General features: G+C 37.3%; 1 long non-coding RNA gene across 1 annotated transcript in view; it reads left to right on the top strand.

Moving 5' to 3' along the window:
• The first annotated feature begins 2,527 nt into the window (after positions 1-2,527).
• The window catches only part of LOC125414068 (uncharacterized), a 46,019-nt gene continuing 25,741 nt past the window's right edge, over positions 2,528-22,805 (top strand). Inside the window, exon 1 of the long non-coding RNA XR_014997220.2 lies at positions 2,528-2,719. This is a non-coding gene — a long non-coding RNA (uncharacterized LOC125414068). The remainder of the gene's footprint in view (positions 2,720-22,805) is intronic.

Raw genomic sequence — 22,805 nt, 5'->3', positions numbered from 1 at the left:
ACTGCCAGAAAGCAAGGCAGGAGGTGCATGGCTGCTGTCTCCGTGGCAAATGACAGGAGAAAATAAATCTTATTTTATGCCTTTCTCTTAACATAATTTTCCTTCTTCCTTCCCTCCTTTCCTTTCTTGTTTCTATGGTTCACTATTTGCTAATATCCAACCCCAGACCATTCTTTGTGTTTGGCAGAGGAAGCAGTTTTATTGTTTGCTAACTCCAGGGGGGATATGGTGTCTATGATGTTGTCTAGGCCCAACTTCCCCCGGGAAGGTTAACCACCTCCATCCTACCTTCAAAGGGGAAATATGCCAACCACAGACACCCATACAAGACACCCTCTCTCTATAGAGAAAGCAGATCCGTTGTTGCCCAGAAGAACTTTTTATCCTCACAATGATGTTATCTCCATGTTGCAGTTCAATGTTGGGTACCAGGAGACGTTTTCTAGAATCTGAATCTGCAGAGTGTAAATTATAGGTGAAGGAAAAGGGAAGCCTTTTTCCCCTCTCTAACCCCTTTCTGGGTGCTGGAGCAGCATGTGCGCCTGATCAAAGGCCTGCTCATCTGTCTCAAGAGCCAGTGCAGGAGCCCAGCATGCACCTAGCATGCACTCACAATCCTAGAAAACGGTGTTCATTAAACTTCACGGGCAGGTCCTCATCCAGAATCTGCTCCATGCCAAAACAGCGTGCTGCTGCTAATCCCCTTTATAGATCAGGCAGTAAAATAAAGAGGGTGGGGCTGAAGGGCAGGGAAGTCTGCACACTTGTTTGGAGAAGAAGAAAAGGGAAAACACAGGGATTTCGTGTTCTCTCCTTTATGTTATGAGTTGCCAGGACTGGCCAAACCACGGAGAGACACGGGGCCTTTTAGAGTTCACAGTATTTGCTCTTCCACAGGGTAAGGGCAACACGGGAGTTTTCAACAAGATCACACAAATGTCTTTCAAATAGTGGCACATTGCCATTTCTGTATTACTCCTCTCTTTGTGTGCTAAGGAGGAAAAAATAACAAGCAGAACTGACATTACTGAGCACTTGCTAGGTGCCAGGCAGGTGGTGTGCTACGTATGTAACGCCATTTCCTTCTCTAAGATCCCTGGGCAGTAGGTATGGGAGCTGGTGATGTCGCAGTTTAGAAAGGCAGAGAAACTTGAAGGAGTAAGTAGCAAGACTGGGATTTGAACCCGAAGCTTCCAAAACCTCACTCGTAACTTCTCTGTCATAATTCTCTCTATAAATAGTTCCCTTGAAAGTATGGTTTTTGGTTTTCATTTAAGATTTTAGTGACTGCTCCTTAATACTCCTTCTGCTATTATCTGAATCATTACAATTTTCTTCAATCAAACCATAGGGTTTCTTCGAGAGAGGGCTCTCTCTTACCTTTGCATGCCCCTGCAGCTCCGAAAACAAAGCCTGCCCAGAAGGGGAGCTAAACAATTATTTGTTGAAACACACTTTACATTATATCTGTATCTAAATAAAGCCCTCTAAACAAGTTCACTTCCCCAGCACCAGGTTTTCCTCCTCCTTGCAGCCACCGCCTTCGTGTTTTGTTCTCCAAAGGTTGGTTTTGAACTGGAAGGACATTGCAGTTGTCTTGTCACTTAGCGTGATTTGAAAGTGAGAGCCTGCGTAGCGCTTTCGCCTGCCCTCAGCAATCAGGCCTCACACTCACGAGGCTCTGATTGTAGCAGTTGCCTTTATTTGCATTGATGAGGATGAGCCAGCTGCTAGAGCACACAGAACTGCACCTGACACAATCACTGAGTTCAGGATTAGCGAGGGGAATCAGGAATCCACTGAGCTGCACGGCAATCTCGGCCCCACGTTAGAGGCACTCATGCAAAATGACCCAAATTTGCAGTGAGCACAATTAGCAATCCCAAAATGCATGCTAATTTTTGTGGCCTAATATTTTCTACATTTCCGTAAATTGAAAATAGTAAATATGCCCTTTCCTTGATGAGTTTGGACATAAAAATAATTCAGAGGACTGGGATCTCTAGGAAATGTGCAAACCCCAGAAAATTTCGACTTCTTTGGATAACTGGCCACCCTGCCCAAGTTTGCCATTAAATAGCTTTGGAGTGTCATCACCCGCATTTGAACCAGTGGGCAATGATCATATATGAGGGTAACATAATAAATACACAATAGTCATAACACATGGGAGAGAAAAAATTAAACTTAAAAAAACGATTGGGAATTTTATATTAAGAATTAATATTTTTGAATCTATATTTGGGTTGCAAATGACCACAGATAGAGTTCAGGTGTCTCAGAGTCCTGAAAGTACGAGCAATTGTGCGGGGCTTTTATTTAAAAGATTTTGTAAATCAAATCAAATCAAATGTTATCAAACCTTGGGCTGTGTTTCTGCATGTTGACAGTAGTCTATAGGTATTGAAATGCTCACCTATACTTTGGGGCGAGGGGGGGGGCACATTTTATAAAAATTGAATAAATGATCATTCGAAGCAAAAGCATGCAGTTCAAAAGCTAAACCTCCCATTGGAGAACAGAAAATTTAATGAGCTTTTAATGGAATGCGATGCTCAGAGTAGTAAATTATTTGTTAGTTGACGATGCAATCAGCATGCTGATTAAGGTTGCTTGGTTTTTTACTAAACATTAACTGAATGAAAACGGGTAGTCCTTGTTCTGCTTGGGGGGCTTTGAGGGAGCAAATGGACTTTCAGAGCAGAGATTGTCAATAAAGGTGAGTGCACTCCAGGTGTCATTTGAATATGATGATAAAATACTAGTGATAAATATTTAAAAGCATTTTAAATCCACAATGTTCGTCTAGTGTATTGTGGACTCTGTTTAAAGAGACAGTGGGCCTTCGCGGGCCTAACAACGGTCCTTCTATCTCTCTAGGAAGGGAGAACTAGATCTGTTGTTTTCTATTGCACAAGGAAAAAGGGTGTGCTTTGAAAATATAAAGGAGCGTAGATTCAGGGACTAGGAACTGCTTGGGAGTTTGGAATGTAAACCTAAACAGGGGGAGAGAGAGACAGAGAGAGAGAGAGAGAGAGAGAGGGAGAGAGCAAAACAAAGAAAAATATTCCTGCAGGAAATAAAAGAAAACATGTGCTTGTCTGGATAGATTGAGATAAAAATTTAATTAAGCAGTTTCAATTTTCTGATGTTTTAAAATTATTGCTATTAGAATATTTATAATTTTAAATTTGTAAATGATGGCATTCTGGGGACATGAGCATTGTGAGTCTGACATTATATGTACTCTGATTTATTGGGTCTGAAGGTTTACAAAAGAACAAGAACAAAAACAGGAAAGAAATTGTGCAATTTTTGACTATTAAGGATATTAATACGGAATTTGCTAAAATGCATCTTTTGCTATATATTAGTTAGTTTTTATATTATCTTAATTTGTTTATAGTAGGGGATTTTTGTTATTTATTCTGTTTAAATCAGTGGGTTAATTTTTCTTCTGAAACAAGGGTTTTTTGTTTATTTGTTTTTCTTTCTGCCAATTGAAGAATTGTGGGTTTGTAAGTTAATTTTCTTCAAATAGTTACAAAGTTCTTATTCTATAAATCCCAATTAGTTTCATCATTGGTGATTCTCTGGCAATGATCAGATACCCTTAAAATCCGATAAATAAGTACCTCTCACTTTTAACCATTCCTGTTTATGACCCAAGAGGTTAAAAGCCTTTGACTGGTATTTGACTTTTGACCTCATATAAATGTTATCTTATCAGTCTCCGCTTGTTAACTTGTATTGAGTGCTTGTCCCTGATGGCTTTAGATAAAGGGTTGTGGGTTTTTTTTTTTAAAATATATTTCCTATAGGAACTAAACCATTCACATTGTTCTGTGCCTAGTGAACTCTAGTCTACACAGCTGTGAGGGAACCTCAAACACCAATTATATTTTTATTTATTTCCTGCATTATTTTAAATTTGGTTTTATGGATGGGATTTTGTTATTAAAATACATATTTGCTATAATTGCTGGTAGTAATTCCTAATGATCATAATCCTTCAGTTTGCTTGTCAAGAAGCTGCACAGCTTCATATTTTCTCTTAAAAATCAAAAGAAAAAAGAAAAACAAAAAAAATTATCTTTGCATTTTGTACTGGTGTGAGATGAGCAGAAAGATAATTTATGGAAATCTTGCCTCCCCAGACTTCAGAAATCTGCTTAATGAGAGAGTCATCAGTAAGCTATATCTTTTTTTGAAAACCAAACAGGCCGTGAATAGTGCCTTTGTTAACCTTTGGGGAGAGGTATTCAGGTCCTCCTTTACCTTCCATCCTGAAAAAGAAGAAAACATTGAGCCTTTGATTTTATTTGCAACTATGTGTGGTGTTCCCAGATTCAAGTGTGCATGTGTGTGAGTCTAGACATTGTGTATCAGCCTAATGCATTTGAATGCTTGCATTTTAATCTCTCCACACCTCCATGGCACCAAGGATACTGCAGGCAGGCCTTGGTGCCTCGGAGAGGCTGCTTCATTTGCTAAAGAGCTGCAGTTTGGTTCCCAAACAAATTATTACATTAATTTCTATGTGGAAAATAGGCTGTTGGGAGGGGGAGGAAAGGAGAGGCAGCCATCTTGGAGTCATTCTGCTTTGTGGACTGATTCTTTCTTCTTCTAAGGCTCAATAGTTGGAATATTATCTTTATTTTTAATTGGCCCTCAAATAAAGCAAGAGATATATTCAAAAGACTTTTGTATTTGTGTTTGGGGTAGAAAGAAAGTTGTAACCTCTTTGTAGTTTAAATAATAACTACGACTATAGACAAACTATGCCTATTCTTCTGTACAGTTGTAAATAAATAGACATAAATGAAGCATATGCCACAGCTTGTAAGAGACCTGCACAGACTCTACTCAGGGAAACAAATGTCTATTTGGACCACTCATTTGCTGCTATCTAAAGGATTAATATGTCAACAAAGTTATCTGCCCTGCCTCCTCCCTCGTCCGTCCTTTTTCCTCTCCAGACATACTCTCACATGCGTGCACACAGACACACACGTTCAGATGCCCCAACACAGTGACATGGCAACTTTGAAACTTTTCTGAAAACAGGGATTCTCTTTTTCTTAGATCATAGCTATTTATGTGAGTGTAAACAAAAAGACCAGCTTTGTAAATTTCCCATTTATGTTTGTGTGTATGGAGAGAGGCTGCTGCTCCCCACACTGTGTTCACCCTGCTCATTTTCCAGCAAAATACAGGTTTGATGCAATTTGTCCCAACTTTTCATTTCAACCGTTTCTTTTCATCAAGTGACTAGAGTTTAAGATCTGCAAAACCAAAGGAAAAAGAAAAACCGCTGCAGGGGAAAAACAAACCAAGCCCCAAAGTGGAGCTGGCTGGCATTCACTGCTCTCCACATTCTCAAATGTTTTCTCTGCAGTTTCAACACAAAAGCGCTTCCTCCCCTATTTTGATGTGTTAAAGAGAGAGGACACGTGGAAGGGGCAAAATAAGAATTTGGAAAGCGCAGGGTGAACATTTTTCCTTTGAATGTCCAGTATGATCAACAGCAGGTAGACACTCTACAGTTTAATATCAATTTGAGGTTTGTTTGTTTGTTTTTTTAAATGGAATATAAGTTGAGTTTAAGTACATTGTCAAATCCTCTGAACTTTCATTGATCAATATCACCTCTCTTTTATATATTTAGAAGTCCACACCAATCACTCTGCTCTCTCTGAAATCAGGAGAACAAGTTTGCTATGTTCCCCTGAGAAGGGCATGAGCAATAACAAACTATTGTCCAATTCAGATATTTAACTGAAGAAACTGTAAACCTTTACTCCTTTGATGTTACTAACCTGAACCAGTTTTCCTAAACAGTGTTACCTACAAGTTTATAAAGTTGAAATAAAAAAGGATTTAAATAATAAGTAATAAATCAAAAACACTTATACTGTATTAACTAAATTTTCTGAATTAAATTTCAGGGTTCTTTCCAAATGGACATTGTATACTGATTGTCTTTATAAAATAACATTTAAATCTATAACTAAATATTTTTGAAGCTGGTGAAAGATAAAGAACCTTCCATATTGTTTTGTAATTCATGTTTTTAATATATGATCCTAAGTTCTAGTTACCTTGGAAGAAAATAAAGTGCTTACACTAGTTCCTATAGCATTAGTAGTTAGAAATTGTCATTAGAAGACCAGGAAGATGAACACTCAGGGCCTTCAGTTTTTGCATGGATAGATCTCCTTATAAAACTATCCGAGAATCTGTTCAATTTATTTCTCACATGTTCTCGTGTTTACCAGCTTACTGGGAGATTATATTAGGAGATACAATTCATTTGATTTTTTTTTTTTAATTTGTAGCTTTAGAAACCAAGCTTGCCATGTTTGGAGAATGCAGAGATGCTAAGGACCTTGTAGTGTTTCAACAAAAAGTTGAGAACATGAAGCAGAAATACTCCCTCAAAATGTGAGGGCCAGGTCGCTGCTGCCACTTCTCTGTGCAGACTGATGCAGGGGTGCCCAGCAGCGTTTGCTCTGTCCTTTCTTTCGTGTCTTCTTTATTTTTATAAATTGGCTATGTCCTTTCCTACTAGCTTTCTTGCTTTGGCCACACTCTCCCTAGTATATTTTCTTCATCAACCTCAGTGCTGGTTTGGGGTTTGCATTGGTGATGTTTTTCCTTACTTTCAGAACTTTGGGATTCAGACTCTGGGCATACTGAGATTATATCCAAGATCATAGCTATGCTTATAACATTAGGGGAAAAATGAAAAATGAATGATATCCTCAGGCTTCTGATACTAAGGGCGCCGCCTGGACAGTCACCTTGTCTTCTTCCTCTTGGCATCATCCGCCCTGAAGAATGAATAAATTCATCCCTAAGGTTGCTGCTTCAAAGTGACCAGTCAGATCCTGACAGGTCAGCCGCTGTCCTGTTGGACAGAGGGTCCATAAATCAGAGAAGGGTTGGTTGGGCTGAAAGAGGAAGGTAGTCCAGCCTGAGGGAAGCCCCTGTAAATCTCTCCGGGAGCTTTGTTCTTAGTAGGGGATACGGGTGGGGGCTGGAGTTGGGGTAGCCCTGGCTGTGGTTGTTATTAATGCTGTGGCCCTCCTGCAGTGGGTGCTAACTTCTTGTGCATGAGAACAGCCTCCACCCATCCCAAACATCGGCTGCTTGGAAAAGTCAAGCACGGCTGAGCCCTGATTTTCATTTAATAGTCAAAACCAAGATGCATTTGGACCATGATGATAGGACAGCTCCCTTGAAAAGATTATTTGAACTACAAAGGCATTCATTTAGGGCTAGCAATGTTGCAAAAGGGCCTGCTAAAAATTAGCAGCCTGTCCTGGTATTCGGAGAGCAGGAGTGACAACTTACTGGAAGTTCTCAAGGAATCATTTCTATTTCACACCCCACTAGGCAGCTGATTCGAGATTGTCTGTTAGCATAACAAAGGCTCTGAGCCTGTGAACTTCAGAAACCTTTCGACCTCTTAGCTGCTGGCATGAATAGCCCCCAGTCCTGCCTATAGAGATCTCCCAAAGCTCCCCTGTTCGTGGCTAAATTGTTAATCAGGGTAATTTAATATAGTTTTCAATATGCCTCATCTCTTATTGGGAAAGGTATTCACAGCTTCCCTACCCCTGAAAAAAAAAGTTCTTTTATTCAAGTGTGAGAGGGGCAGCTGCAGACAGACCCCCGTCTCTTGCTTCTCCCCCCACTCCTTCTTCCCAGCCACAGCACTCTGAGCAGCAACCACAGGGAAGGGCCAGAAAGAGAGACTGAGATGGCATTCCCATTGCAAGAGCTCCACCCTGAACCTGAAACCTCGGGCTGTTTATGCTGGGAAACAACTCAACAAAACCCCCCAAGCTCAGCTGTAGCTAAGAATTCAGAGCCAACACACAGACCCACAGACACACACAGAGCACACACACACACACACACACACACACACACACACGCCACACCCCATTCTCCACCCTCCTTTTGCCACCACCTTTTCCCATCCCCCCACCTCTCAGCTCAGCTGCTCCTATGGCCCTGACAAAATACACTAGACCCCAAGGCCTGCTCATTCTCATTTCTGTCGTTCGTCAGAAGCGGCCAGCACTGGCCTGCACGCTCCTTCACACAGCTCCATCCAGTCTGTCCCTGCATCTAGTCTCAGTGTGGCTCCCTTGCAGCGTCAATTCACATGCACATTAGTTAGCTGAAGAGCTGAAGCACAGATATATTCATTTTAATCCAGTTAAGACCCGAGAGGTCTCATAGGATATTATTCAAGAGTTTGAAAACCAAGTCTAAAACTCAGATTTTGCTAGTGTTTCATCTCTGAGAGGCCTACAGTACGCCTTTCTTTCGCTTCCCACCAGTGCGTGCTCAAAAAAATAAAGTGAATAATAAACCAATTGTAAGCAAAGAGCCAGGTGCAGGTGGATATTCTACTAAATCATTGTGTTGTCTGCTTGGGTAGTTACCATACTTCTTGTACCCATGTGCAGATTGAGAATTTTATACAAAGAAGGGAAAAATCCAGAGTCACTCTTTGTGGGTTCTTAAAATTTAAAAAAAAAAAAATGGAAAGATATAGTGTCTTAATCATACATTTAACCTTCTATTTCACGTAAGAATTTTAGGCCATTTCTAAATCTTATTTGGGTATGTCTGTGATTTTCCATGGGGTTTGTACTCTTGTATTTGTGTGTGTTAAGGCCTTGTGTCTTACACCATTTCTTGCCTGTGTCAGGTTTGGGTGCGGATGCTTGCCTCTCGCTTTCCTGATGCTGGGTAAAGCCAGGGTCTAGATCCTGAAGTATTATCTTGATTTTTCTCCAGGTTGGAGTGGTTTCTCCTGGGGTTAGCACACTTGTTTTATGTACTTGGTATCCTAATCTCTGTCTCCAATCTGTTAGGAAGGTGGGAGATGACTCTGTTCACAGCACCAGGAAGGGCTATTCAAACCCCAAATCAGAAGTGCAAAACCAGACCCATTCCCAGGAACACAGAACCACTCAACAGTCCAGCTTCCTACCAAGTTCATTTTTCTGCATGGTGAAAGAAAATGGGTTTCCTAGTTAGTGTAAACATCAGAATAGTGTCTGTAGGTGACACATTGAAATAGAAAACAAAACAATTGTACATCGTTAGATTATGTCACAGTCCTCGAATCTGTGTTTTCCTGGGGGTGGTGATAGGGAATCAGATAGTTTCATTTCATTGTTGTGAAAGTTTTCACACTATGAGCATTTTTATCAATAATATATGCATTATTCATCTTAATGATATACATTTTAGTATATCTTCCTTTAGTAAGAATTTACATTTTTCTTGATGTCGTAAACTAGAATATTTAGAAATATTAATTGGTAGCTCTTTCAAACAAGTAGATACGTATTGTTGATTTCTCTTTTAAAAAGCCAAACACATGGAATCATTCATTCACAAACTAACAGAAATGTAATTTTCATAAAATGTTTAGATAGAATATACTGTAGCTTTAAACTCAAGAAAGAAAAAATACACAATTGACATTTTTCAATGTTTTTGCTTAACATTGTTTTCATTAGCCTTTTCCTCATTAGAATTTATGAACCATGTCCGTCTCTATACTTTTACATCTCTGATTTCTGTTAAATTTTATAACAGAGGTTAATGAGTACAAAGGAACAGAGGTCTGTTTGCTTTCATCTATGATGCTCAATTTTAGGGTTGTTTATATTTGCATTTATTTTTCTCCCATGATCTTAAATTATTAAAATTCAATGAAATTAATTGTGTTGGAGTTAACTAACATGGGAATTAAAAGAAAAAAATTAAATTAAACAGCACAATTCTGCTGAATTGCAATGTTTTCTTTGGCTTGAACCTTCTAATGCCCTCTCTAGTTTGGGTTTCATATTTGTGGAAGAAGAAGTATTGGGGGGAGAAGGATGTGTTTTTGGAATGGCGTTTGACAGGGGGAATGAACGCAGACACCAGAACAATTATATTACAATCCCATTGGGAATGCCAGCACCAAATTTAGCCAGACTGATGGGGCACTGTCTAGACGGTCCCTTTGTGTATCAGCTGGTTTCTCCCTGCTTTATTGCGTTGCCTGAATGTGTGAGTTGAACATGCATATGGATCCCAAACATAGCCATCCTGCTATTAAACCTGCTTTTATTCGACTAACATTCATGGGCTATGTGTTCCTGCTGCATTCCCTTTACAGTATTTTGTAATTAAAGCACAGCTTTCACATGAGTGGCTTAACAAAGGCCATGAGACAAAGTAGACGGGTCCTAGGCTGTTTCTTTACATGAAAAAATTAACTGGGTAAATATTTTTGTCTTCCCAAACATGTCCACCTTCATTCTACTGAAATGAAAGAAAGACAGAAAGATAAGGCAAAAAAAAAAAAAAACAATGAGAAGAAAGAGTCAGAGTACATATAAATTACCACCTTTCCTTTTGAAAAGGGCAAAGGAAAGAAAGAGTGTGTACTAAATGTTTACAGTGTAATTAACAGCAGTGTGTGAGAAGGGGATTACACCCCCCACACTTTGTTTGGTAAACCAAGTGTAGCTCAGTGTTAGGGTTCTTGTGGAGTCTCAGAAATAGATTCTCAAAGTCTTCTAAATATACAGTCACACATTGCTTTCCTGTTGTTAGGCAGATAGGAAATCCCAGAGACATTTCACATCTGGGCAGCTGTCAGGATTCTGTTATTTGTCAAGCTGGTGTAGGGAGGGTAAGGCTTCCTTACAAGTGAACCAAGTATCCACACAAAAAAGCCACTATTCGCAGGAGTAGGGATGCACACTTAATGGGTGATAGTGCTGAGAATTTGAAATGAACACAAATTAATTGCTGCAATCAAAGAGTGAGAAACAATACAATTCATTAATGATGTTGAAAGTAGTTATGAGATCCACCTCTTTTAGTAAAAGGTTTATCGTCAAATTCAAATTTTACCTACTGTCACCAGGAATTGAAAAACCTAAGAAAGGAAAATTCCACAAAATATGAGTCAAACCTTTACCTCATATAAGGAGCCCAAAGAACTCACTGTTTCAGCAGAGATGAAAGACAAGACAACATCTCACAACAGATAACTTTATTAAGTACACATGTACAAATTATATTTGTTAAAATTATTTTCCCCTAACAACAACAGAAGTGATATAAGTTTTTATCTCAAAAGGAGAAAAAGAATTAAAGTTAATTATAGAAAAAATAGATTTAAGTCCTTACCACTATGTCATGGAATTTGGATTTAAAAATAGTGATTTTCAAGGTTTTATTGTTAGAATTTAATAACTGCCACCTACTAAGGTCAATAAAGACTTTATCCATCTTTTATGCATTAGATGTGGATGAGAGGGAGATAAAGAAAAGCCAATTCTTTTTAATTTTATTAATAGGATTCATAAAGAGTGATCTAATTTTTTTGTTGATGGTGTGTTTTGGGTTTTGCTTTGTTTTGGTTCAAAATATCATGTCACAAATCAACTATTCTGAAGTGCGCAGGGGCATCAGATGGGGGAAGCTTCAAGGCTGGAAGAGGGGGCAAATTGTCCAGTCGACAGTAAACATGGAGGTCTTTGGTAGGCACCAAGAGGCATCTGTGTTAGCAGCCTTTGAGCCCAACTTTATTTAGCATGATAGAGAAAAACATTGTGAAAGGCAGAGAGAGACAGAGAGACAAGCAAGAGAGGGGGAGACACAGAGAGACAGGAGAGAGATAGAGAACCAAAACCATTGTAAAACAAAGACTAGCAGAAGAAAATGGGGTGGGTGGGTTGTTTGGGAATGGATGGTGTGCAAGAATACTGAAAAAGGAAAGAAAACAAGAGCAGAGAATGAATACTGTAAGCATTGTTTTAATCTAAAACAGAGATGCTTCCAGGAGAATGAGTTTCAATGGAGCTGAGCCAAAAATAATTATAGAGCTTTCCTTGTTTTGTTTTGTGAATGAAGAGCATCTCTCTTCTGACAACGCAGAGCAAGAAGGAAGCAGAGCCCAGAGATTGAAGTGATGCCCCTCTGCCCCTGTACTTCCACTCCCCCACAGTGGCAGATCTTTCTTTCTCCTTTCCAATAGCTATTGGCATGGTACTGTGCAAGAGAGAAGCAAGTGGCAGCAGCTCCCAAACCTTAGCTGGGCTTTCTTTCCTGACGATCATTTGTTTGTTCTGATAAGGCCACAGTGTTGAACTGGAAGCAAGATTGGGGTGGGGTGGCAGGAATACATATTCTAGTTTCTAGAAATAAAATTGAGCTATTTACAACTAAGAATATTCCTCTGTTTGAAATATTTGAAACTTCCTATGGGGTTTATTTTACCAATTATATTCGTTTGCTTGTTTTTCATCATCAGTAGCAGGCTACACAAGGAAATGAAAGGATCCTCTCAATTTTCCTCCATTTTCTCTGTGATGTAAAATCTTTATCTTGGAAACATTTTTTTTTAACAGAGAAAAATAATCATTTGTAAAAATAACTTGAGCTATGACTGAACTTTTGTGAAAGCAATAAAATACACTCCTTTCAAAGGCAGGAACAAAAAGCTTATATAAATATGAAATATGCAGGACTGACTGGAGGAGAATCCACCAACATTAATAGGCTTTGTGAGAGAGTAATCTTAAACAACTCGGGATTAATATCTAAACAGTATTAATTCTTTTAGATTAAACTGACTTACATACAAATCACAGCATGTGTTTTTTTTGTGTTCCAAACTTTTCACTTTAGGTGTAGTTTCATGCTAGAAAATGCATTGTCATACAGAGAAGCTAATCCTCCAAGTAGGGCTGAAGATACAACATGTGTCTATGTGATCCATGAATCTAAGTTGGCTTTTTAAAAATGATATATCTCCAAGCCACAAGAACTAGGTCATCTTCTCTGTATCATATGTCACAACTTAGAAAAATTAAGATTTGGTTTTACTAAGATTTGATCTGCTAAGTTCAAACTATTTAGAAGAGCAATATAGAGCTGTAAACTTAATGCACTAACATTAAACGACCTCAACCTGAGTTTGAAACAGAAGAGTGTATATTATATTCATAGACAATGCTAACTAGCTGCTGAAAGTAGCAAGATTGGATACAATTTCTTGTAGAACTTTTATAGATTAAAATTTGTCATGTTTTCCTGTCAAAAACTTCAAATGTAGAGTTGTCATCAGAAAAGCCATAAATTCTATTATGTGGAAAACTTTTACTTTTTAAAGATGAGAAATGTTTTCATGGATATGAACTTTTATTTGGAGATTTTCAAAACATAGTTTCAATGTCAGTGTGAATATATTGTGTAAATCTGTGAATATGAGTTCTATGAATCCATATTTAATTTAACAAATCAGTTCACTTTCTCCTTCTGAGCTCCCCTTTACCTCTTTTTCATCTCTCTATTAAAACTGTTTCTTTCATTGTAGTAGACTAACTTTTGAAGCAGTTTTATAAAAAAATACTGACAATTGTCTCAAAAGATCTTCTGGGAAACTTTGATATATAACAAATTATTAAAGAAATATTTAAGAATCTAAAGCACTTAACAATACTTAAAATCTCAACTCCCTAAATGAACCATTCTACTTTTTAAGAATAGCAGCTAATTAATACTAATGAAAATAATGCATCTATACACTAAGCAAAATATGTACTTACAAAAATATTGTTTCTAATCAGAAACATCCATTCTTTAAAATATGAAAAATACTAGGTGTGGTAGTTTAAACTTGCTACCCCAGCATTCAGTAAGCTGAGGCAGGAAGGCTATGAGCCTAAGGCTAATGCTGAGTGTTCAGTGAGTTCCATACTGGACTGGTCTCTACAGTTAAATCTTGTTTCTAAAAGCAAAGTAAACAAATAAGTAGAAGGAACAGTGAAAATAAATAACTGTCAATATAGCAAAAGATTTAACAATAGTTATGTCTGCTGAAAAAAACTAGGAGATATAAACTATATTGGTTTATAACAAGGTCATACAATAATTGAGAAAAACAAGTTTGTTTCTAAAATATTTAGGATACAATAATTATTTATTAACAAAAATGCAATGTATCACATCCAGATATGTACTTACTTCTCATAATCTTATTTTCATTAAAGAAAATTATAGATTTAAAATAGAAAATTATCCCAAATATGTAAGTGATAATTACTGCTTCATAGAGCATTTGGTATGCGCTTTGATGTTTCTATATTTTATAGGAACACATAGACATGTGTATACAGAAATGCTCAACACAGGTGTATTTGCCGTTTATTTACATTGACCACAGTTTAATAAACAGATCTGTAGCATTTGTAACTGGCACAATTGTTTTCTAGCCATAAATTACTAAAACAGAATTCAGAGATTCATTTTGCCACACTGGAAAAAGTTACATTTTAATTGAAACCATACATAAGAGATGACCCAAACACAGTCTTACTGTTCTTTTGTTTTGTGGTGATGTTTTGTAGAGCCTGGTACAAGGCTGTGGGTAGGAAGTCACAGGAAGTTGTTGAGAGGACTGGCCTGGAAGTTCCGATTCTCACAGGCTTCTTTGGTGGCTACAGAAGCCATTATGCCATATAGATAAGATGTGTTGAACACGAAGATTCGGAAAAAGCCTTCACACTCCTGAAAACCCAGAAAGCTGAGCTTCTGTACTCACTGGGCACAGCTCCCTGTGTTTGCACAGGAAGCCAGCTGCAGATCGCCTCTTCCAAGTCCATGCTCAGATTTGTCACTTTGTGTTGTTAAATGCCTGATAGCAGCCTCAGTGCAGCTGTACTTGCTGCTCTGATCTGGGTTCGTTCATGGTGGTGGGGTTTGGTCAAGGGACTGACACAGTCCTAGTTGACAGTACGGGAACAGAATCTCCTTGGCTTCAGTGGAGGTCCTATGTGTGTGAGAGCAGAGTGAGCACTGACGGTTTTGAGAAGAGTGACTTCTGGAGAGGTGTGCACATGTCAGTGATGCGCTTTATAACACAGGAAGTGTGGGGCAGTAGAAGTGAAGTCATGTTAGCCTTTACCCTCAATATTAAATGCCTTTTTCTATAGCTATATCATATAAGATATCCAGTAATATTTATTGTAGCAATAGAATGGCTGGTGAGCTTATGTGTCTATTTAATCATAATCAATGGCTACCAAGTAAGCACGAAGTGACCAAAAAAGCACATCCTTGCTAAAATAGTAGGTAAATTGATAATAGAGAAGATGATGTTGTTAACTAGAAAAGTCAACAGAAAACAGTAGCAGTTGTACTTGTCTTGCATACAAGCCTACTGCATTACATCCAGCATACATTTTTTGCCATATAAAAGAGAAAGTGTGTCCCTTGTCATGGTGACATAGCTGTGTTGGAAAAGTTTTATAGGGTGGCTTGTTTCCCAGTGCACATTAAGCTTCCCATGTGACTAGCCTGGTAGAATCTCTCCTCACAGTTAAAACCTGGTTTGTGTTTGTTTGTTTTATCATACAACTTCAGACTTGTTTTTCAACGACTAGCTCTAATTGCTTGTTTTGTTCATCTCTTCTAGAGCAGTCAGTGTTTGCTCTCCTACCTCATAAAATGCATGAATATTAGAAGCATGTGAAAGGCGTTTTGACCTTAGATAATTCATTGCTATATTGGTTAGGGTCTAGATCTTTGCAAAAGGCACAAATTCTATGATTGCTGAGTTTTCCCCTTGGAACAAAATGTAAGCATAAAACTGGAGGCAACCTGAACAACAAGAAGCCTCACCACGTGGGAATTACTTAATGCACAAAGAAAACCATTTCTAGTGGATTACAATGAATCAAGGGGCTCCTGGAGGAGTTGGTTAGTAGTTTCATCATTGAAAACTTGCAATCAACATTTGTGAGGTTGGTCAGACCAACATCTCAAACAGTTTTAAGTCATTAGAGAGCATCTAATCATTTTATATCACTCAAGACTCTCCACAAACATGGAAATCAAGCAACAGTGCCCCTTTCGGGGCCTTTCCGCTTCCACCAGCCCCTCTCCAACATTCCCTTCCAATCCTGCCTGCCTGGTGTCCTTTCAAGATCTCTGTAATCCTTGCTTTCCTCTTTAGTAACACACACACACACACACACACACACACACACACACACACACACACAAACAAACAACAAAAAGCCCCAGCTTATTTAAAACAAATGAGTTTAGACCCAAAATGCATGATTAGTGTATGACTTTTTATTATTATTTAGTTAAAATATACCTGTGGCACCAGATTTTTAAATTAATTGTTTCAGCAGCACATAGAATAATGGGTTTCACTATGCCATTTTTATACATATAGATCTTTGTACTTTGCTAATATTTGCCCCACATTAGCCTCTCATTCTAATATTAGAATAATTTTAGAAACAAACTCCAAAGAAAACATAGAATTGAAATGCTGTTTCATATCACCAAATTTATTTATAAATACACTCAATGGCAAACTCAGCAAGGCCCTTGTGAGACTGCTCTCATGCTCACTGATCCCAGGGTACAGAAAGAATTAACTTATTCAGGAAAACTCAAAGTCATAATTAGTCCTGTGAATTATAATAATCTGGTCTCATCCTCCATTTCTTTCTCACGTGGTATTCCCAGTGGGAGTCCCGAATGAAAAATGACAATGAAGTTGGGTATTAATAATGGCATACCTGTGAAATACGAGCGTTTTCCCATAATAAAACTGGAAATCTGTCCCTTCTTAGGCCTATATTTTTCAATTAAAAGAATAACATCACCATATTTTTCAAATTAAAAAAGTCAGTCATAATTTTTCAAAATAACTCAAAATAAGAAAAGAAAAATAAACATTTTCTCCTTGTAAATTTATTTTTTCCTTTTAATGTAGTTATACATATATACCTATATTTAATTTTACTTTTTAAAAGTTTTAAGTGTCTAGCTTTGATAGTTTCCTCAAACAAATAGATATGAAATAACAAGAAAGAAAAGAAGATGGAATCAGAAAAAAGTTATAATTATTCCGAAGGAGTTCAGGTCAATTATTTTAATATATATAGATACATAAATTAAGAGGAAAAATTCAATTGTTTGCAAGCTCTGAAATTTTAAAAGATTCTCTGAAAGAGAAGTATATATTTGAAGAGTTATAGTATGATGAACTGCTAACTAGTCTAAGGAAAACACAAGTTATAGTACGATGAATTGCTAACTAGTCTTAAGAAAACACAAGAGTTATAGTACCATGAACTGCTAACTAGTCTTAGGAAAACACAGAAGCAAAATGCATAAGAATTGGACACCCCATAAAGACCAAACTTACATAGCTACAGTAGCCCTAAAATTTATAAATAGCTCATCAATAGGACAACAAATAAATTGTGGTATATTCTAACAATGGAATATTACTTAGCAAGACAAAAGAATACATTACTGCATCTTACAACATCAAAGGTTTCAGCATGATTTATTTTGTGAAAAATAACAGACCTAGAATAAAGAATGCAGGAGCACAAACCATATTTGTAATGTCAAAGAAAATTCAGACTAACCTATAGTAACAAAAGGTGGGTCAGTAGCAGGGAGAGGATGATGGCGGAAATTTCCAGGAGAAAGGAATTGTGAGTGACATGTGTTGATTGTCCTTACTATTGGTAGAGTCGCGGGTGTATACAGCTATAGAATTTTAAATGGTACACTGAAATATGAACAATTAGCTATATATATATATAGTTTATTATAATTAGTTATATATATCTATATATCTATATCTATCTATCTATCTATATAGTTTATCTCAGCAACAAATGTGTAAAACACAAAAGGAATATGCAGAATGAGTGCCTCAACTAGTTAGAACACATAACAGTCACACAATGGGTTTTGGTGTTATTTGGGACACTGGGAACTTGTATAGTTTTGAAGAATTTGGGGACTCTAACTGTCTTTTGCATTCACTAACTGATGTTATGGCTGCTGGTTTAATTGAAAACGTTTTTCTGTGTTCTTTTTTTAAATTATTAAAGTCAGTATATTCCGAAAAACAACACAAATTTTGATTTCATCTCCTTAAATACTACAAAATGTGTGACTTAGGACAGTCAGTTAAACCCGTGTCCAAACACTGCTAAATGATTATTTGAGTCAGACTTAAACTGAAAGGTTCTTTCAATTTTAAAATTAAGGCCATCTTGAGAAAATAGGATCAATCTACAATAACTTTTAACTTTATAATGGTGTTGTCATGATGTCACATGATCTTGGTGTTGAACTTGACACACTTGAGAAGAGGGAACCTCAGATGAAGAATTTTTCTATCAGATTGGCCGTAGGCATGTCTTGGGCATCTTCTTGACTGCTCATTAATAGGGTAGGGCTCAGTCTACTGTGGGCAGTACCATTCCTAGGCAAGTGGACCTGGGAGGTGTAAGCAAGGTAGACGAATGTGAGAGAAGAGGCCAGTAGGCAGCACTCCACCATGGTCTCTTTTTCAGTTTCTGCTTCAAGCTCCTACCCTGATGCTTTTGCTGCACCGTAACTTGTGAGATGAACTAGACTCCTTTCTTCCCAGGTTACACTTGGTCGGTATCTTATCACAGCAAGAGAACACAAACTAAGATACCCTTCTGAAGAATGTTCTTTTCCTTTCATTTCTTACCATGTGTATAATTCAAACAAACAAGCAAACAAACAAAAAGCAGAACGAAAAAGTGTCCCTGAGGTGTGCTTATAGACAACTAACAGATATTCTCCGAACATGTTTGCCTCAGATAGAAATCTTGAGAGTAAACTCATTTTAATTAGTTTTATCCAAATTTTGTGTCAATACACAGTAAGTAGAGAAATGGCACATCCAGTCTCTTCTGGTGTAGACCATGGCTCCTCGAGGATCTACCAAAGTCCTTATATGGCTCAGTGTGAAGGACAGCGGTGTCTCCAAGTTAGTTCTAGTTTTAGTATGGGAAATACGATGTTTACTTATAATTAAAATTTTAGATGAATATCTTGAGTTAGATTGATCCTTAAGGAGGGGAGTCCAGTGAAATCCAATCCACATGATGGGGGAGACAGAAGGCAGTAATTTTATGCTCATATATCAGTAAAACAGAATTATCATTCAGTAGATAGAGTATTCATGCACCTGACGTTATCTGAAAGACAAACACTTTCTGTCTTGACATGTTATGGTTTGAATTTATTGCTCCGATTTTACAGAAATAAAGCTGGCTAGTAGAAGCATTTCTATTTAGAGTGAGCTACTTGTTAATTTTTTAAATACCCTCTCTTCATTTTGGCCAGAGTTTGTCCTCATACACCATATTACTGACAACAAGATTTGCAATAGAAGTTGTCACAGCAGCCTTCTGTGTCTCTCTTTCCCAACTGTGAGTCTGTAGTCATCAATATGACACAAAGTGGCTTCCTTGCCCTTTACAGTCAGTAAGAGTGTAGACCACGTAGAGCCACAGGGTTCCGGTGAAGCACTTGCCTCTGGCAGCAGTGCAGACCACGGACATGCACAGAGCCATCTGCCACAGCATGGGCCATGAACAACATCGTAGCCCTCTATGGAAAACAAAATTATGCTGGAAAAAATCTTCAATAGAAAAATGTGCCGTTAAGTCTGGACCTGAATGTATAGCTAGTCTTACGTTGAGGTGCAGTTAACACTTGTATCTGAAGTTTTCTGTACAATTATAAGCATGTTTCCCCTAACCCTGGACATTTTTGTTTTTCAAAATGGACTTCCTCCACTGAAAGACAGAGAGAATCAACTTCCCTTCACTTCCTTTCTGTTCCTTTGCACTTTCCCCAGGCATCCTGCTTTGCTTTTTCTTTGTGTCTTCTTTTTTTCCATCCTGTTGCCTTATTTTTACTCAATATTTTTTTTTCTGCCATTTTAAACCCTAGCCAGGGTCCAAGACATTGTTTTACCAATAAAATTACAGTCACCCTAGATCAGACTCCTAAGTAAGATTCCCCTGCAACATTGGGCATCAAACCCAGAACTTCACATGCAAGGGCAGCTCTAAACCATTTAAATGCACGCCCATTGTCCCATTATTTCTTGACTCTGCTCACTGGGTACTGGGTAAAACATGTTCTCAGATACAACAAAGGTCATCCCTTTCTGTAAAGTACCTGCGATATTGTTTCCTTTTGTTATCTCTTTGCTAAAGATTTTAGCTGTAACTATGACCAGTTTATTGACAAAAGAATTCCCAAGATTCTTTTTAAGAAGTGCTAAAACTTTCTCTCCTGCTTCCCAGTATTGTATTTAATCAAACAGGATGAGTTCACCTCTTACTCCTCACACCACATGGAAAGGGATCCCAAATCAAGATGTTGGGAAGCTAATCATTAGAACAAAACCCTCTGCGGTAAGCTCCTAGAACGGAAGCTTCTGACAGGAACCATTCCACGGACTTCTGGGACTGAGATGCAGCAACCTGACTCCCAGTTGGCCAGACATTAAGTTCACTTCTCATATTTTCCCCGCTCCTTGTCTTAGAAGAGATGTAAATTTTATCATATTCACGATAGTACTTTTAGTCAAATTCCAGATGTCTGTGTTTCTTAGCAGTAGTTTGCTCAAAGCCTGCCATACCCATCTTACTGGATCTTCTTCAAGACATCTTACTGGATTTTCTTTAGGACTCAGTACGATGATCTATATTTAATGGGTTCTTGTTTTATTACAAATGATAAAGTATGTTTTTAAAGACACATTAAAAAAAAACCAAAGGACTATCAGCTGTTGTAACAAAGTAATGTAAGTCGGGTGTGTATTGTGTGACACAGGCCCTCTTTTTTATTTCTCACAGAAAATTAGATCACTAGGTGGGGGCAGTGAGTGACTTCTAAATGACCCAGGGGTATGGGATACTTGTCTACACCAACGTCTTTGATCATGGAAATGAGGGGAAAATATCTTGTCTTTTTAGAAGACATATGAAAAAAATATCACTGGCCAAGACATTCCTACAGTATCATTAAGCATTACCCACATACCTATTCCCAAAAAATATAAGGAATTTTTTGAGCTCTCACTGATCTATTAGCATAGTCACTTTTTAATTTGCTGTTATAAGTAATTGCAATGGATTTATTAATTAATGAATGAGATAATCATTATTAATTACTCTTAACTTCATAAAATTTCATATGATATGCTCCATGGCTCTTTAATATCCAGAAAGATAGAATTCAGAGTTGCCCCTGAGGACAATGGACGCACGTAATCAGTTGTGGACTGAATTAGAACAAAGAAACTGAAGTATATAGCACTTGAGAAGGAAAAACTAAATAACTTCTACAAATGTTCATGTTTATTTATTCTGCATCAGGTCTAGTTGTTTTAAATTAGAATAATAAACATAATCTTGAATTCTACTTTAAGTATAAATATGTAGAAATGTATTTTATTCATTGACTAGCCAGTGATGATGCCCATATTTTTTAAAAATTGTATAGATAGTAATGTTATGGGAAATAAATAACTTTATCTAATTTTATTTAAAATTTTACACAAAAAATTAGGAGTTGGTAGTTTTCAATACCTAAGATGTCGATTGGAAAATGAAACAACCCTTCAATTATTTAAATATTTTAGAATTTGCCAATCTCTATGTATTTGCTTTGCCTAAAATTATTTCTTTGCTATAACATTATTTACCAATCACTAATTATTTTCTGTAGGCTATTTAGCATTCTATCCAAACAACGTACTATCCAATACTCTCTCAGGTAAGCAGAAGAACAACTTGTGTAGTATCTTGATCTGAATAAGTAGAAGTCTAATATAGGAAAAAATGATGTGGCCTAAGCTAACGTCAAAAGCCGAGAGAGACAGTGGGATGAAACCTGAGGTGCATCAGCTCCACCACAAGATGCTATTCATGAATATAATTAATAGGGTTTTAGTGAAATGACAGAGACCAAAGCTAGAATTCAGAGAATGTGGGATAAAACTGGAAAAGGAAGAAGTGGCTTGCCCTCACAAAGAAAATAGCTATATTTTATCTTTATCTCAGAATCAAGAAACACAATAATTTTTGCATTTAAAAGATTAAATAAAATCTTTTGTCTCACACATCAGTCCTCTATTATGTCAAGATATTTCTAGTGAAGTTGTTTGTTTTAAAGAAATTATATATATATATATTAAATGTTCCCCACAAAATCTGAAGTAATAATGTAATCACAGACACCACTTACTATCTGAGTCTAACCCACTTCTAACAGCTTAGGGAAAGCAAATTTTTATATTTAAGATGGGAAAAGGAGAGCATTGAGATGACCCTGTGGCTAAAGATACTTAGCACCAAGTCTGATGATCTGAGCTTAATTCTCAGGATCCACCTGCTGGAAGGAAAGAACTGACTCTCAGAGGTTGTCCTCTGACTGTCACATGTACACTCTGGAACACATGTACCTCACCATCTCACAAATAAGTAAAGTAAATATAAGAAAAAACTAAAACCAAAATTTTAAAAGACAAAACCTTCACATTTTGGTACACATAAAATCTATAACCAGCTCTTCTAAATGTTACTAGAACACTCTAAATAATCTACAAAATATCTTTGCATCATATAAAGCATACGATAGTTAATTATTTAATGTTTAATGCATCTCTTAATAAATGTATGGATTACAGATAATGTCAGATATGATCTGTATTTTCTTTTTAAGTTGAAATTAATATGTCTTTTTAAAAGTTTTGTTTATTTTATTTTATGTATGTTTGTGTGTAGGCCCAGACCACTCATTTGTTTCTTGAAAGCCCAGACCTGAAATAATCACACATTAACTGTATTAATGGCAACACTGTTTGGCCAATATCTTAGGCTCCTTACTAACTA

The sequence above is a fragment of the Myodes glareolus genome, chromosome 15 (assembly GCF_982192425.1).
Source record: "Myodes glareolus chromosome 15, mMyoGla1.1, whole genome shotgun sequence".
Classification (NCBI taxonomy): domain Eukaryota; kingdom Metazoa; phylum Chordata; class Mammalia; order Rodentia; family Cricetidae; genus Myodes; species Myodes glareolus.
This window is presented reverse-complemented; position numbering and strand designations above follow the sequence as displayed.